General features: G+C 38.5%; 1 pseudogene across 1 annotated transcript; it reads right to left on the bottom strand.

The window, feature by feature from the left end:
• Positions 1 to 1,606: 1,606 nt before the first annotated feature.
• LOC311580814 (protein arginine N-methyltransferase 1-like) lies at positions 1,607 to 2,703 on the bottom strand (annotated as a pseudogene). The gene has a single exon. The product of its transcript is annotated as a protein arginine N-methyltransferase 1-like (transcript).
• Positions 2,704 to 16,622: the final 13,919 nt, after the last annotated feature.

Below are 16,622 nucleotides of genomic sequence, written 5' to 3'. Positions count from 1 at the left end.
TCCCTATTGTCGCTCACTCCCTGGTCCCCTCCCAGTAGCATCCTCTCTATCCCCCTCTCCCATTCCTCTATTCCTCAGAAAGCAGAACCCCGCCAGCCCTATTATCTGACCTCAGCCTGTCAAGTCTCATCTGAACTGTCTGTATCCTATTCCTCTTCGGCCTGAGCATTAGGTATAGCAGTTGCATTGTAGATAAGCCGATTGAGTTTGAGTACCATGTAGTCCCTTGATTTCTGTATTTTCATAAGTTGTAGATCTCTGTAATAATTTCCATCTGCTGTGGAATAAAAAGGACTAATTTGATGAGGAGTGAGAGCTACACTTCTTGGTGGATATGAAAATAAGTATTTGGAATACAGTTAGAGCTATATTGGTTTAGGAAACTTACAGTAGTAGTTTTTCCTCTAAGGTAAATAACCTCTCCAGTCATAGGTAGTTAACCATGTATACCGGAGTTCAGCAGGTCTTAAGTGTAATTAGACAGCTGTTGGTTACCCCCAAGATTATAGTGCCACTATTGGATTATGGGCTGTCTTGTCAGTATAGATGTTTCTGTGATTCATGGCTTTTACATCTGGGCAGGACTATTGATTACTTTTCTCACTTGGCAGATTGCACAGCATTTCTAACACCATAAGAGCTAGTCCTCAGGCAAAAGGATTCCACATCATTTCCAGCATAAATTTTCCAAGTATTACATCAAAAGTGTGTGGTATCTTCAGCAATAGGGCTTTACCTCTAAGTTCTGTGAGTCAACAAAACATAATGACAATAGCCTATATTATTTTGGCCAACAGCTTGTAGAGAGGTTTCTCCGTGATTCACACTGAAGATTTATTGAGATAACATATGACTCATAAGGAACCATAATCACCGCACATGACGTAAGCCAATTTTTACTGTATATGCATACTTGAATATATTGCACATACATTTTAAGTGAGCTTATAAAATAATACTTTTCAAGCATTCTTGATGTTACTTATCTCTTCTTCCCATTTGCTCTAAATGGTGTCTCCCTAATGAAAGTCCTGATTAATCTTTCCCACATCTGCTTTCCTAATACTTGTGTCCTACTACCTCCCACTCTACTGCTCCTTCCCCATTATTCCCCCACTGACTACCTACTTTCCTAACTTCAGTGGTTACTTCAGGTTACGGTTTTAAATCTAAAGATTCAAGAGGCAGTATCCGGAAATAAGAGAGCATGTCGTGTTTATGTTTGTTTTTCTAGGTCTAGTGTATCTCACTCAGTAAACTATTTTCTTTTTCTTTATTTTAATTTTGCCAGCTGGGGATGTATTGGCATAAATGCCACCATATCAAAACATAAGTTGTAAAAACACAGTCATGGACCCAAGCGTGGTGGCACAAGCCTATAATCCCAGCGCTCCGGAGGCAAGGACAGGAGGATCTCTTGTAAGTGGGTGGCCAGCCTGATTTACGAAGTTACGCCAGGACGGCCAGGACTACGAGAGAAACCCTGTCCTGGAAATCCAAAAGGAATAAGAAAAAGAAAAACACAATCACGATGTACCCTCCCATCTCTCAGGCCCAGCCCCTGATCCTCCGACCTCTTCTGCAGGAGGGCCAGCCTGGCGCCTCCTCAGCGCATCCAGTAGTCGGTGGAACAAGAAAGCTCACACAACTGACCTTTGACATCTAGGCCGATGGCAAAGTCCAGGTCATGATAGTTTGGCGCAAGGCCAACGGTGCCAAGTATCTCTTCTCCAGTCCTCATGATTAGGTAGTCCTCATGTAGAGCACAGTCTGAATCCAGTGCGTGCATGGGGACTCAGGACTGGTAGAGAAGCTGGTCCTCTTGTGACACTGGGTGAACTCCATGTTGAAGTAGGCCACCAGTGCGTGCGTGCACGTAGTCATTCCTCTTTACCAGCAGGCAGAAGGGGGAGGTGAAGGTCAGGTCCTTCACCAAGATTGTGCAGATGTACACCTCCTTTATGACGCAGGCATTGGGGACAAGCTGCTTTGGGTCCACCACATCCACTAGGGGCTCCTGGATGGCCACGTCTTTGATTCAAGGCATATATCAAAATCATATACATTCTCCGAACAGTGGATCTTCTAGTTTTCATACTGTCGGGCCTCAATGGCTGTCACATAAGGGGCGGTCCGGTCTAGGAAGATGAGGCCGTCGGGTGCCAGGCACTTGTCACAGGAACGCAGCACAGTGTTGAGAATGGACTCGCAGAAGAGCCACTAAGCCTTTCACTCGCTCATGACAATGTCCACCTTCACCAGAAGCTCCATCTTCTCCACCTTGCCCTTGATGGTCATCACCATATGATCTAATTTGCTTGCTTTGACAATCTTCACAGCATAATCGGGATACTGGAACACTCAGTCCAAACAAGCTTGCAGGTACCTGCCTCAGCAGGAAACATGCAAAGGAAACCAGTGCCCAAGCTCACATCCAGCACCACCTTGTCTTTGAAGAGATGCCAATTGTGAAACATGGAGTTGTTGTATATAAGGTCTGCACTTCATACTTCAGCAGCACCTTGTGGATGCCAAAGTGAGCATAGGAGTCAAAGCAGCAGTCTTTGGATGTCATGTCCTTAGCGTTGGGCTTCTCAATACTTTCTGCTTAGCCGCAGGAAACCTCCATGATGCAGTTTGGGGCCTCGGCTGCCGCCATCTTCACCCAAATAAATACTCTGGCCTCCGAGACCTCCCCACTTCTCCCAGTAAACTATTTTACAAAGACTGTCTGTGTATCCTAAAAATTGCATGACTTATTTTCATTATAGTAGAATAAAATTCTATGTGCATTATGTATCACATTTTCATTATCCATTAATCACTTGATGGAAATTTAAGTTCTTTCCACTTCTAAACTGTTGGGAATAGAGTGGCAAGGAATATGGCTGAGCAAGTTTCTCTGGAGTAGTAAAAAATAGTTCTTTGGTTTCTTACCATGAATAAATATATCTGGGTCATTTGGTAGATCTGCTGTTTGCTCTTTGACAGTTTTCCACACTGATTTCTTTGGTAGCTGCCCTAGTATGCAATTTAACCAATAGTACATGAGAGTTCTGCTTTCCCCATATCTCTTCACCATCATTTGCTTGTTAGTTAGAATCTTCTTTTTGTTTTATTTTAATTTCATTTAATTAATTTATTCAGATTACAACTCAATTTTTATCCCATCACTTGTATCCTCCCATTCCTCCCTCCCTTCCTCTCACCCTATTCCCCTCCCCTAGATCTGTGACAGAAGGGGACCTCCTCCCCTACCATATGGTCACAGCCTAACAAGTTTCATCTTGGTAGCCTGCTTTTCCTTTCTCTGAGTGCCACCAAGCCTCCTCATCAAAGGGAAGCAGTCAAATATGGAACACCAGAGTTCATGTCAGAGTCAGTCCCTGCTCTCCACACAACCTCAGAGAGTGTCCAGTCCATTGGCTAGATCTGAGTAGGGGTTCAAAGTTTACTGCATATATTGTCCTTGGTTGGTGCAGTAGTTTGAGCAGAACCCCTGGGTCCAAATCTGCCCATCATGATGTTCTTCTTGTAGGTTTCTAGGACCCTCTGGATCCTTCTATATCCCCATTCCCCAATACTTCCCTTACCTAGAAAAAAAACAAATGATCATCTCCTTAGATGCCGAAAAAGCATTTGACAAAATCCAATACCCATTCATATTTAAAGTTTTAGAAAGATCAGGGATACAGGTCACATACCTTATATAATAAAGGCTATATAGAGTAAGCCAATAACAAACATCAAATTAAATGGAGAGATGCTCAAACAAATTCTTCTAAACTCAGAGACCAGACAAGGCTGCCCACTTTCTCCATATCTCATCAATATATTTCTTGAAGTTCTAGCTAGAACAATAAGACAACAAAAGGAGATCAAGGGGATCCAAATGGGAAAGGAGGAAGTCAAATTATCCATATTCACAGATGATGTGATAATGTACATAAATGACTACCAAAATTCCACCAGAGAACTCCTACAGCTGATAAACACCTTCAGCAAAATGGCTGGATACAAAATTAACTCTAAAAAGTCAGTAGCCTTCCTGTATATGAATTACAATCGTTCAGAGGAAGAAATTAGGGGAACTATACCCTTCACCATAGCCACAAACGATATAAAATATCTAGAAATAACTCTAACCAAGCAACTGAAAGACTTGTTTGAAAAAACTTCAACACTCTGAAGAAGGAAATTGAAGATGACATCAGAAGACGGAAAGATCTCCCTTGTTCATAGATCTAGAGAATTAACATAGAAAAAAGGCCATCTTACAAAAAGCAATTTACAGATTCAATGCAATCCCTATCAAAATACCTACACAATTTTTTAAAAAACATTGAAATCTCAGTTCTCAACTTCATATGGAAAAACAAAAAAACATAGAATAGATAAAACAATCCTGAACAATAAAAGATCTTCTGGAGGAATCCCCATTCCTGATCTCAAGCTGTACTATAGAGCAAGAATAATTAAAACAGCATGGCACTGGCATAGCAATAGGCTGGTTGATAAATGGAATTGACTCAAAGACTCACAAATAAATCCACACACATACGGACACTTGATTTTTGACAAAGAAGCCAAACCTACTCAATGGGAAAAGGATAGCATCTTCAACAAATGGTGCTGGTCTAACTCGATGTCTCCAATGTAGAAAAATGCAAGTAGACCTGTATTTATCACCATGCACAAAACTCAAGTCCAATTGTTAGTTAGAAACTTGATCGTAGCCATTGTAAATGGAGCCACGTGAGATCTCAGAGTACCTTCAACTTGTATTTTTCTTATTGCGGATGCTGCTGAATATGTCTAAGCCATTCTTTATGTCTTCCTTTGGGAACTCTCTGTTTAGATCCATAGCTCATTTTTAATTGGGTTTTCTTTTCCTGGTTCTTTGTTTCTTGAGGTGTGTGTGTGTGTGTGTGTGTGTGTGTGTGTGTGTGTGTGTGTGTGTTGTCTAGATACTAGCACTTTTACTTTCTTCTTTATAGCTGGCAACGATTGTTTTCTTAGTCTGTGTTCTTCCTTTTAACTCAACTGATTGATTCATTTCCTACACAGAAAATTTTCAGTTTTATATGTCTCATTGTTAATTATTTGCTTAATTTCTTAGTGAATGAAGTTCTATTCAGAAAGCCTTTTGATATATATATATATATATATATATATATATATATGTTATCATCCACCAGTTTCAATGTTTCAGGTTTCACACTGAACATTTTAATCTGTCTGAAGTTCATTTTTGTGCAGGGTAATAGAAGTAGGTCCAATCTCATTTATCTACTTATGGACATAAATTCTTCTCAGCATAATTTGTTGTTGCAGATGCTGTCTTTGCTCCAGTATATATTTTTGTAATCCTTATCAAATATTAGATGGCCTTGATCTTTATGCTTAAGAGTGTTTTTCATAGCCTAGATATATTATGCTTCCACATGAATTTTAGAATTCTATTTCTGTGAAGAATATTTTAGGTATATCTTTTGGGGTTGAATTAAGTCTATCACTTCTTTAAATATGCTTAGCCTTGTTTTTTGCTAATCTATAATATAGCTTTATACTTTCATAAACTATGGGCTTTTTATAAACTAAATCATACAGGAAATTGTTTGCAAGGTGAGTTTAGAACAGATAACTAATGACAAAGTTAACCCTCAAGCATGTCAGAGATCTACTTAATATTGCATTTAGCATGTGTAAGCTTATTATGATAAACAGAGGTTTCCAAATCATAGCAGTAGCTCTCCATGATTTCCAAAGAAGACCAGGGCACCACAACAAATAACTTCAACCCTAGATTGTGATGTGCTAACCATTAGACAAGACTGCCCCAATACCTAGCCCTCTGCTGAGGACCAGCCTGAACTGTGTACAAACTGAACACCCAGAGAGCTATTGTTTCATGTTTCTGACAACCAGGTGAAGTCAGTCTCTCCATGTTCTTCTTCAACAGAAAGAGCCTCTTGTTCTGTGTGCCTGATTCCCATGGAGCCATGAAAACCATAGGAGCATGGAACAACTAGGTAGTGGACAATGTCTGACTAGTCATCCCTGTCATTTTGATTAATACCTAGATTCACTTAGGTTACAAGTTATCCTTCTCAAGCCTCTGATCACATTGACCACTAAGCTAATGGTAGCTTGATAGCTAAGAAAGAGGCAACTAGCTCCTTATCCCAAAGTAATTCACCATGTTAATTCACTAGTCAATTCATTAGCTAGTTAAAACTACTAGATAGTAGATTGCTTACTTTAAAAATCAAGCAAGTTTGTTTTACTAACAAACCTCATATTAAAGATAAACAGGCTTCAGATGCCTTCTCAGTCCTCTTCATATTCAGAGGACCAGACTTTAAGGCTCACTCCTAGAGCTGCTACAGTTAGGTTTAGATAACAGCCTAACTTGTTACCAGACTTTAAGAAGCGGGTATCACCTGCAGCTTTTTACCATTCCTTTAGCTAAAGAAGTGACGGCTCACAGAAATTCACCTGTGTCTCATGGTAAATAATTAGATACAGGGTCTGATGCAAAAGTTTAGGTTACAAAGGAAAGCTTCCAAGAAACTATTTGAGGGTCTAAAAGGGTGTTTTTAAGGTTGGCAGATGAGAGCTATGAAGGTCAGAGGGTCTAAAAAGGTGATTTAAGATATCCCAAAAATTTTTAAATGCTTCAGATTTTTTTCTGCCGGTATGCTATTGTTGTATTAACTGTTCAGAGCTTTGACATTAATCACTGGAGCTCTGATTTATTAATCTAACTCTGATAGAGCATTCCACTCTATGATGCACTATTTTAAAGCTCCTTGGTTTGTCTCTTAAATATATACTTAAAACATTTCTCATTGGGCTAGAATTACACACATTTGTTCTTCTAAATAAAGGGACTCTTTTATGTTGTGTAATCATAGTAAACATTAAGATCAAGTGAGTTTTTGCCCTTCTGCTCCACAGGAGGTTTCTGCCCTCTGTTAGGACACCCACGTTACTATTCCACAGATGTCAGAAAGATATGTAAGGCTTCTGCCTTTCTTTAACTCTCCTCAAAGAGTATTTACGCTTTTAACCCAAAGTTTCTCCCCAAGCCTCTACTATGCTATAATACAAAATTATATGTCTACTACATTGTTCTACAATCTGTGTTTCACTGCAGAGAGCAAACAATGGTGATGCTAACATGTCTAAAGTTTATCTCCTTTGTAAATGTAAAAAAAAAAAAAAGCTTCTTGTAAGCTACAGGAAATCCACCTCTCAGGTCAAATGGAATCCAGATAAGCACTGTCAATCATCAAAGTTCCCACGTATCGACTGTCTCAGAGGGTGGGATTCTTCCCCCTTTCCCAGATTTTGTGGCTCCCCTCCCCCAATTTTCTAGTTATCCAATCACTATGTTCATGCATTCAACACTGGCAGATTGGTAAGTCCTCCCTTTTGGTTGGCATAAATGCTTCTTGTCATTCTTGCCAACCTACATCCAAACCCTTCATCTAGGACCTTCTCCTTGGGTGAGATTTTCCCACTAGCATGGATTTCTCTCTCTCCCTTCCTTTCCACAAGCACTCCAAATTATAAGACTAGGCAAACCGTGTCTGTCTGGGCTATGCCGTTAGTTTCTAGCCAGTGCTGAAGAGCCACTGGAACATATTGCTCCAATTTCCTCAACTTAAACCTTGCTCTTGAGGTGCCTTGATGAGTCACTGTCTCCTACTCTCCCCATGGGAAGTCCCTTCACCCTCTGGGATGCCTTCTGGAGAATTTCATGCCTGAATTAAGGACTTCCAAGCTTACACATCTCTGCAACCAAACTAGGCCTTAATATCCCTTAGATGACAGATCCAAAATGAGACCTTTTTAATTACTGCTGGCAATTGAGTAACTGGAAAGAGGTTCCCTGTGTTCAATCTTTTCTCTTCTTTACTCCATACCTTCCCTCTCTGCTCACTCTCCCAAAAGTTTCAAATGTACACCTAAAAGTAATTTTCTCCCTAACCTACTTAACTTTGTCTTCTGGTCACATATATATTTCCCAGTGTCCTGAAAGATTTCCTACACCCAAGACAGCATGATAGCAGCTACCTACAGTGCTCCAGTTTAACCTCATGGATTGTGGCAGCTGGACCTGCATTTTCTCTCATAGCCCCAGATATTCTTAGACTCTGCAAAGCAAATATAACAGCCTTTTTTTTCACAGACTTGACCAACATTTCTTCCTTTTGTCCCCTTATTGCCACCCCAGTGTCAGCAGGAAGCAACCAAAGAAGATTGATTTCTTCACCCCTTACCCATTTAGTATCAACAAACAGCTGGAACGATGTGCTTCAGACCCAGGGCAAACAGCTCAAGGTACTCGCAGCATTACTGCAGGATATGGCTGGCATACCCTCCCCTCTACCCTGAACTTTTTATGGCAGCAACTTTCCCTTCTCCTTCACAATATAATCTGGACATTTTGGTGCTCTTATTTTTTTCTCTTTCTCTTTCCCTTCCTCTCCTTTCATGATGGTCAAGTACTGCTTCCAATGAACTGACAATATATAATTTAACAAGCAGAGCCACTAACTTGCCTCTACATTGCTTATCGTCCACCGGTATTGTCACCTGCTACCGGGTGTGTGCCTGATGCACTTCAGCTGTCACCAGCACCAGACATAAAAGGACCAATACACCACTGTGTGCACTTTTTGTCACTTCCTGGATTTACTTCTATATATCCCCCTAAGGGACACCAACTTCTCCCCCCTCTTTCTCTCTTCTCCTCTCTTTCATAATAAATTTCTTTCCTAATAGTAAATATGTTAAAGCAGATTTCTTAATGATAACAAGAAGAATGGTTGTTTTCACAATAACATGAACATGAGAAGACTTTCCAACTTCTAGAGATCCTTACTTTCTTTCTTCAGATTTTAACCATGTCAATGTATATGCCTTTCATCTACTTAGTCAGGTTAATTACTAGATATTATAATAATTTTTGTTTGTTTGATTATTTGTTTTTGTTTGAGACAAGGTTTCCCTGTATATCCTTGATTGTCCTGAAATGCATTGTATAGACCAGCCTGGCCTTGAACTAACAGATCTGCCTAAGAAGTGCTGAAATTATAGGCATATAATTCCACTACCAGGCAATATATTATAATTTTCCATAACTATTAATTATATCGCTATCATGTTTTATGTTCATATATGTCACTGCACCAAAACAATGTAAAGAAGAGAAAAATAAACTATCCCTAATGAACAACTAGCCTGGAATCCTGTTAAAATACAAGTTCTTATACAATTTAAAGACTCAATATTAACTTATGAAATGTACTTACCCTGTGTGAGACAGATATTAAATACCTCAGCTAATCAAAATAGGATTGTATCTATCATAAGACTGGAAAAGTTTAGCAGTATCTGTAATGGAAGCCGGTTCTCAATTACAGTGGTTGTGGTGGTGTGAGATGATGCTGCAATTACGGAAAATCATAATAGGGTCTAAACGTGTTAATACAGTGACAGATCAACAAACCATGTGAATGTCAACATGCTGTTTAAAAAGTAGATACAACTTGATCACTCTATTATTATACGATGTACTTTAGTAGCTTTCAGAGCCTGGAATAAGATGGAGGAACAAGGAAAAAAAATCTGTCATTCACAAAGATTATGCAAAGTCCCAGAGATACTTTTACTGATTTCTTACATGGATTAATGTCAGCTATAAACGTAACAATATCAAATGCCAATGCAAGACAGGTATCAACTGAAACTTTAGCTTTCAAAAATGCAAATGCAGAGTGTAAAAATGTTCTTAGACTTCTAAAAGCTCAATCAGCACCCATGAATGAATGGATTAGAACTACTGCTAATATTGACCCTAAAGACTATGTACTTTAATGAGAAATAGCCAATAATTCTATATATCAAAATGCCTATTGTTTTAACTATAGCAGAAGAGGTCATTTGACAAGAGATTGTAGGCAAGGCCTTCCTCAAGACTTCTCTAGAAAACCTCATCCATCAGGGATTTGTAGAACATGTAGGTACCTAATCATTGTTACCTAATCATTGTATTTTACAGTAAGATTTCTGATAATAAATATTAGTAATAAAATTTGTATGCCTCTTTCAGTAATGTTTATCACAACCACTTCATCTGCTGACTTTTCACATCCACCTATTGGAATACTTAAGACAGGGTGTCTAAGATAATAAATCATATATTTACAACAAGCTATTAACTTAAGAAACATTATTCAGAGATCAAAGTTAGAACAACTGATCTGGTGCTTTCTCAGAAAACTGGAAATAGATCTATCTCAAGACCCAGCTATTCCACCATTTGGAATAGACCCCAAAGATGTTCCACTACACAACAAGGACATATGTTCAACCATGTTCACAGCAGCCTTATTCATAGTAGCCAGAAGCTGGAAACAACCTAGATGTCCCTCAGTTGAAGAATGGATAAAGAAAATGTGGGACATTTACCCTATGGGATACTACTCAGCTATTAAAAACAAGGAAACCCTGAAATTTGCAGGCAAATGGATGGAACTAGAAATGACTTTCCTGAGTGAGTTAACCCAGACCCAGAAAGATACACATGACATATATTCACTTATAATTGAACACTAGCCCAACAGAGATTTCCCCTGAAAGTCTTCACTTAGATGGAGATTGGGATAGATACTGGAACTTCCTTTTGGGACTCTAGGAGAGAGAGGTAAGGGAGAATGGGTAAATAGAAGGATACAGAGGGTCCTAGAAACCTACAAGAAGACCATTAAGGCTGGTGTATCTGGACCCAGGCAGGTCAGCTCAAACTACTGTACCAACCAAGAACAATGCATGCAGTAAACCTAGAACTCCTATCCAGATATAGCCAATGGACACCACATTCTCCACAATTGTATGGTGAGCAGGGACTGACTTGGACATGAACTCTGGTGCCCCCTATTTAACCACTTCCCCTTGTTGGGGAGACCTGGTGATACTCAGAGGAAGAGTAAGCATGTTACCAGGAAGAGACCTGATAGGCTATGATCTTATAGTGGGGGACAAGGTTGTCTTCTGTCACAGAACTAGGAGAAGGGAAGAGGATGAAAGACAGAGGGAGTGGGAACAAGAAGATACAAGAGAGGGGATAACAAATTAGATGTAATCTGAATAAATTACTTAAATATTTTAATAGTGGTGTCTATATGGAACTCTCTTTTAATTCCAGCACTCAATGGAGGCAGAAGCTTTGAAAGTTTAAGAGTAACCTCATCTGCAGAAGACTCTATTTTAAAACATCTCTTTTGGCCTAGACTGTACCAAACGTGTAGCACAGATAACATTGCTTTCCCTATTCAACAGACCAAATGTCAGTGGCATGCTCTGTCATCCTGTCACCAAGATTAATAGTATCCTCACACTCGTTCTGCAAGTCCTAGAGTTAATAGTCATAGCTAGAACATGTCTTAGTAAATGGCAATCAACTAGCTGACCACACAGGTTCACCAGTAGTATCTATGGTAAAGATGCCAATGATAGAAATAACTACTGTCCAAATTTTCTTGAGATGTCTGCCCTTGAATTGAAGCATCATTCCCAGAGGTCTCACAAGTGGCTTTCAATCTAGTTCGTCCTGAGCCAGAGGTTGAATGGAATCAGTTCCTCTCAAACATTCTATGACATCAACCTAAAGCAGCTTCCTATAATTGCAAATAATATGGATTTTTTATACTCTTTATATTACTGTCATTATAATTTTTACTACAAAACAAATGTACATGAGCACTAAAAGAAGAGCTGTAAGCAAGAACAATACTTTGGGAAATAATTCACAAAGATTAAGGAGAGAAAAGGATCCTTAGCTGTAAAAACAACTACCTTTCAAATCAAATGGCTTAGTATGTACTAAATATAGTATTAAACACATAGTCTTAAATGACAATATATTTTCCGTATCTGTAGATCAGGTGCCCTTGTCATATGCACCCTGTGTATTTCTACTATATCCAATGGCATTATTATTTTTAAAATACATTCCTTCCACACTGAGCTTGAAGTCTGGAAGGATGGCATAAGAATGTAATGTTTTTGATTATTCAGTCATATTTCCAATACCTACGAGATACTGTCCCAAGATATCTTGAATTGTTTATGCTGTTATTGTGTGTTAACAGTCTTCATTGACCCACCCTTGGTTTTGTATTTTAGAATTTTTAGACAGGCATTGTAAGTGAGGAAAGGAAATACAAAAAGGAATAAGGAAAAATATGAAAAGAACGTTTCACTTACAAAAGCAGTATTATGAATCAGGAACCACATTCTTGCTGGTTCTCTGTACACATCTTATTGTTGCAATGCGTTGAGAGCTGTTGTTGCTGGAGAGTGACCAGATATGATTTCAAACTGGAGACCTGTAAGGCCTTTTTTTTCATTCCCTCTCTCCCTTGTTCACACATAGAAACAGACCATGCCTTCATAAAAATGAATAGGTTGCTTTAATTTACTTTATATTTTAACTAGGGTTTTTATTACTTCAGAGAAAATGGTTTGTCATATGAAAATAATATGTTTAATTATGATGTTGAAAGTATGTTTATTTTACTTATTATTTCTGTCTTTTTATTATGTAAATATATATTATACTTGTTAGTTTAGATGCATTACTTGCTTTACTACAAGTTATTTATTAAAAAGGGCCATGACATAATAAGAACATAATCTTTATATACAAATGTATATGTATCATAGAATCCATTTTTCTTATAGTAAGTTACATTTTTATCAAACTTACAAAATAAAAACAGATGGTTATTACGTAAAATGTTAGATTATAATATCTGATACATATATGCTTTGAACATATTCTCATTTTTACTTAAGGCATTGTTACATGAATTTGGAGTTCACTGAAGAATAATTTGAGATTGTTTTGATATATCTAAAAGAAAAACGATATAGCTCTGGAGGTCTTTTGATATATCAGAATAACTCAGACAAAGAATTGCCATGTGAAAATAGACATATCTTCTTGATATTTTCATCTTGGTTTGATTAACAGAAAGAATATTGTCAAAATCACAAATATCCTCATTTTTTATCGTAGCCTGCTAATTGTATGTCAGATTTACATACGCTTATCTTCATGAAGACATCATGCCAAGATGATAGACAACCAATATAAGAGATATTAAACAAAGTCAAGAGACCATGTCTGTATGAATGCATACACTGTAGATATGCTTTCATTGAAATCTTAGACTCATTTGAAGCACACCAAAGACAGAGAATTTTAGCTCCTTCTCCATGAACAATTCCTTGCCTTGGCTTTTGAAAAGAGATTGAATCAAAGGAAGAATTGATGCTTATTCTGCTTTCATCACTTTATTGTGGGTAGAGAGCACCCTCTACTTTCTCCTGTTTAAATAACACCCCTCTTGAAAGAAAAGAAATGGCTGCATCCATGTAGACAATTTGCTCAGGACATCAGAAGAAGGGATTTGTTTATAAGGTTCATTAGCGCATGGCCTCTACTGGCAGTAACCCATGTTCAGGAGACCACCATTGTGATACCCTCCAAAGATCTCCCAGAAGGAGGCAAAGTCTAGGAGGAGAATGCCTTCTCTGAAGTCTCCCACTTTCCATGAACTGGCTCTGCGGAGCCACCCCAGGAGGGGAGACGGGCAGCTTTGAAAGCTAACACCTTTGTTATTCCAAGTGTTAGAGATGAAGCTGAATCTCAGATGCCCCAAGGTCTGTGCATCCTTCACCAAACACAGATGGAAGCTGGACTCTTTGAACTGCTTTGAAAATCTGTTACTAAGCTTTGCTTCGGGTCTGCAGAGCAGCCATTGCTAACCTCTGACTGCTTGCAATTTTTATGGCTGTGTGATGACAAGGGATAAAATAGCTTCATTTTAGAAGCAAATGGTTCATATGCCAAGGATGAGGGGAAAAAAGGGGCACCACCTTAGTAAGATTTTTATCTTAACTACATAGTAATTATACGTGATAGTATTTTTTAAAGTAACAGATTTATAAATAAATCACAAACATTAATATTAATTCATTCACTTTATTATGACAATATTTAGGTTTATAACATCAATAATTTCAAATACCACAATATGCAAAGATGAATAAATCACTTATTGGCATACAGTTCCTTAGAGGTTTGCAGTGATGTTGAAATATATTGATTCTTGAATTCAGAATCAGAAACATCTGGTATAGTAAGTCAATGTCAAGCTCTGGCTTACACAGTGGTTGCATTTAAAAGCATGTTATATTTATCACCATAGCTTTCATTTTCCTGTGGTAGGAAAAACATTCAATTAAAATCACTCTAAATAAACCATCTCCCTTAAGTCAGATTTAGTCAACAGTTTATCTTGTATCTTTTTAGCCTGTTACATGTGCTAAGAGAGAGTTCAGCTGTTCTTGCTTTCCTTTCAGAGATCATTCAGTTTCTGCACAAAGAATCAAGAACTCCTTGCAAACTTGAGGATTTCTGTTCTATTGTTTTTAATAGAAAAAGCAAGATTTGATTAAGATAGAAAGCTGTAGACAGTGGTATGTTCTCAAAGTAGTTCATTGTGCTTTTGTAAACATGTAATATTGCACATTTGTGTGGAAAGTGAGTGTTTACATCTGTGTCCTCCCCATCCCCCCAAAACAATAAAAAAACTACCCATTCAGTCAGCATCATATGGTTTTACTTGTAAGGTGCCTATGGAGACATTAATGTAACTGTTACTTATGGGCAGCTTTTCTAGGCAGGGGTTCAACAGGACCAAAGAAGTCTCCATACAATATATATTTAATAAGAACACAGACTGTAGCCACAGCAGGCTTCCTCCCTGGAGCATGCTGAGGATAACTATGTGACCTGCTACCCTGTCTCAGCGGGTTAGCACCAGCAGGAACTAGCCTACTCAGTAATCTCCACCCGGGACCTCTTGAACTTGCTTGCCTGCTTGCTTTAAAAAAAAAATAGATGTATGTATATATAGAGAGAGCAGGAGTATGAGCTTCCTTCCAGCTCTCACCCCTAGGACACATCAAGAGACTATAAAGTTCTTTATGCTCTCCTTCCTGCCACAGCATTAGCCATGGTAAAAGGAAGACCCTCCCAGCCCGAATATTTACAATCCCAGCCTCGTAGTTGGGTTTAAATGTTTGTTTAACTCACAAGTGGCACTGAAACATCAGTGATGTTTCCAGAAAAGGTTATAGCGGCCATTGCTGGTGATTCATAATAGCTACCTCGTGTGAGAAAAAGAATGTAAAAGGAAGGCATCCCATGGCTGAGAGGAAGTGAGCAGAGAGAGGAAGGGAAGAACATTTTGCCATCTATTTATCACCTACTGCTTGTGGCCCTAACAAAATCAAGTGTGTGAGAGCTCATTCTCCATTCCAAAAAACAAAACAAAACAAAACAAAAACAAAATAACAACAAAAAATTTTAAAAGCCACTTTAAGAAAAATTACTAAGATGAACATTTTAATACTCACGCTTTTATTTTCAATTCTTTTTTATTTAATTTTAAATTAAAATGTAATTACATCACTTTCCTGTCTCCTTCCCCGTCTCCATACTTTGCTTCTCCCAGAGTCAGAGAAATAAATGAGATGATGAAATTTTTAAATGACTAGACATGCATAAAAATCTGAGACGCCTCTAAATACATATACATTACTTGGGAATTGGGCTTATGTCAAGGGCTAGAAGCAGAATTGTCTTGATAGTGGACACCAAGAAAGCTCCAAGCAAAGGATAAAGTAGGGCATGACACTCGTGTGCCTTGATCACCAAGAGTGGATTCACAATGTAGGGTTCATGGTGCAGATGATGCTGAGACGGGGGAGCCTATTTGTGTTATTCACATACAGAAAGGGGGAAACTTAGGTTCACACTCCCAGACTACAACTGTTTCGACACTGGCTTCACTCAAAAGGACATCGTATGCCTGGGAGAAGCTTTGTGACCATTTCTGGCTCATAAAAACAGCTAGTTCCAGGTCCCCCGTTTTTGTTTTTGTTTTTTTTCCAATGCATGTATTACTTAGCTCTTAGAAGAATAGGAGCTCTGTATTCACGGAGTTCAGTACTGTAGTCCATGATGAGTTCAAACCTTTCCTCTGCATGTATGCTCTATTTTCTCCCATCTTTGGGTGCTTTAATCATCCCCTTGTCATGAAGGCCTTACAAGTTACAAAGAAGTTACTGCTGTCAACCCTCGAACACTTTGGATTCATAGTCTTGTTGTCATAACTATACTTTATTTAAATTCCTTCCCCCAAATTTAAGTATTTAAAATCATATAATGTATTCTGCAAGAACTATTTGGACCTTGTCATGGTTTGAATACAAAGTATCCCACATTGTCTTAAATGTTGAATGCATAGTCCGCAGACACTGGCACAATTTTAAAATCAAGGTTCTGGAAGTATCAGGAGGTGGGGACTGGCTAGGGTTATGCCTTTGAAGCCTACTCTACAACTCCTTTCCTTCTCTCCACAATGAGGTGGAGACTAACCTCTCCAACCAGGTTGTTCTGTTCAAGTTCACAGATCCGAGTAACCAAGAAGCCATGAGATATAATTAATCTTCCCAGTATTTGCTCAAAATAAGTT

This window comes from Acomys minous, assembly GCF_964271855.1.
Source record: "Acomys minous genome assembly, chromosome: 13".
NCBI lineage: Eukaryota > Metazoa > Chordata > Mammalia > Rodentia > Muridae > Acomys > Acomys minous.
The sequence above is the reverse complement of the archived record's forward strand: the minus strand, read 5'-3'. Positions and strand labels throughout refer to the sequence as shown.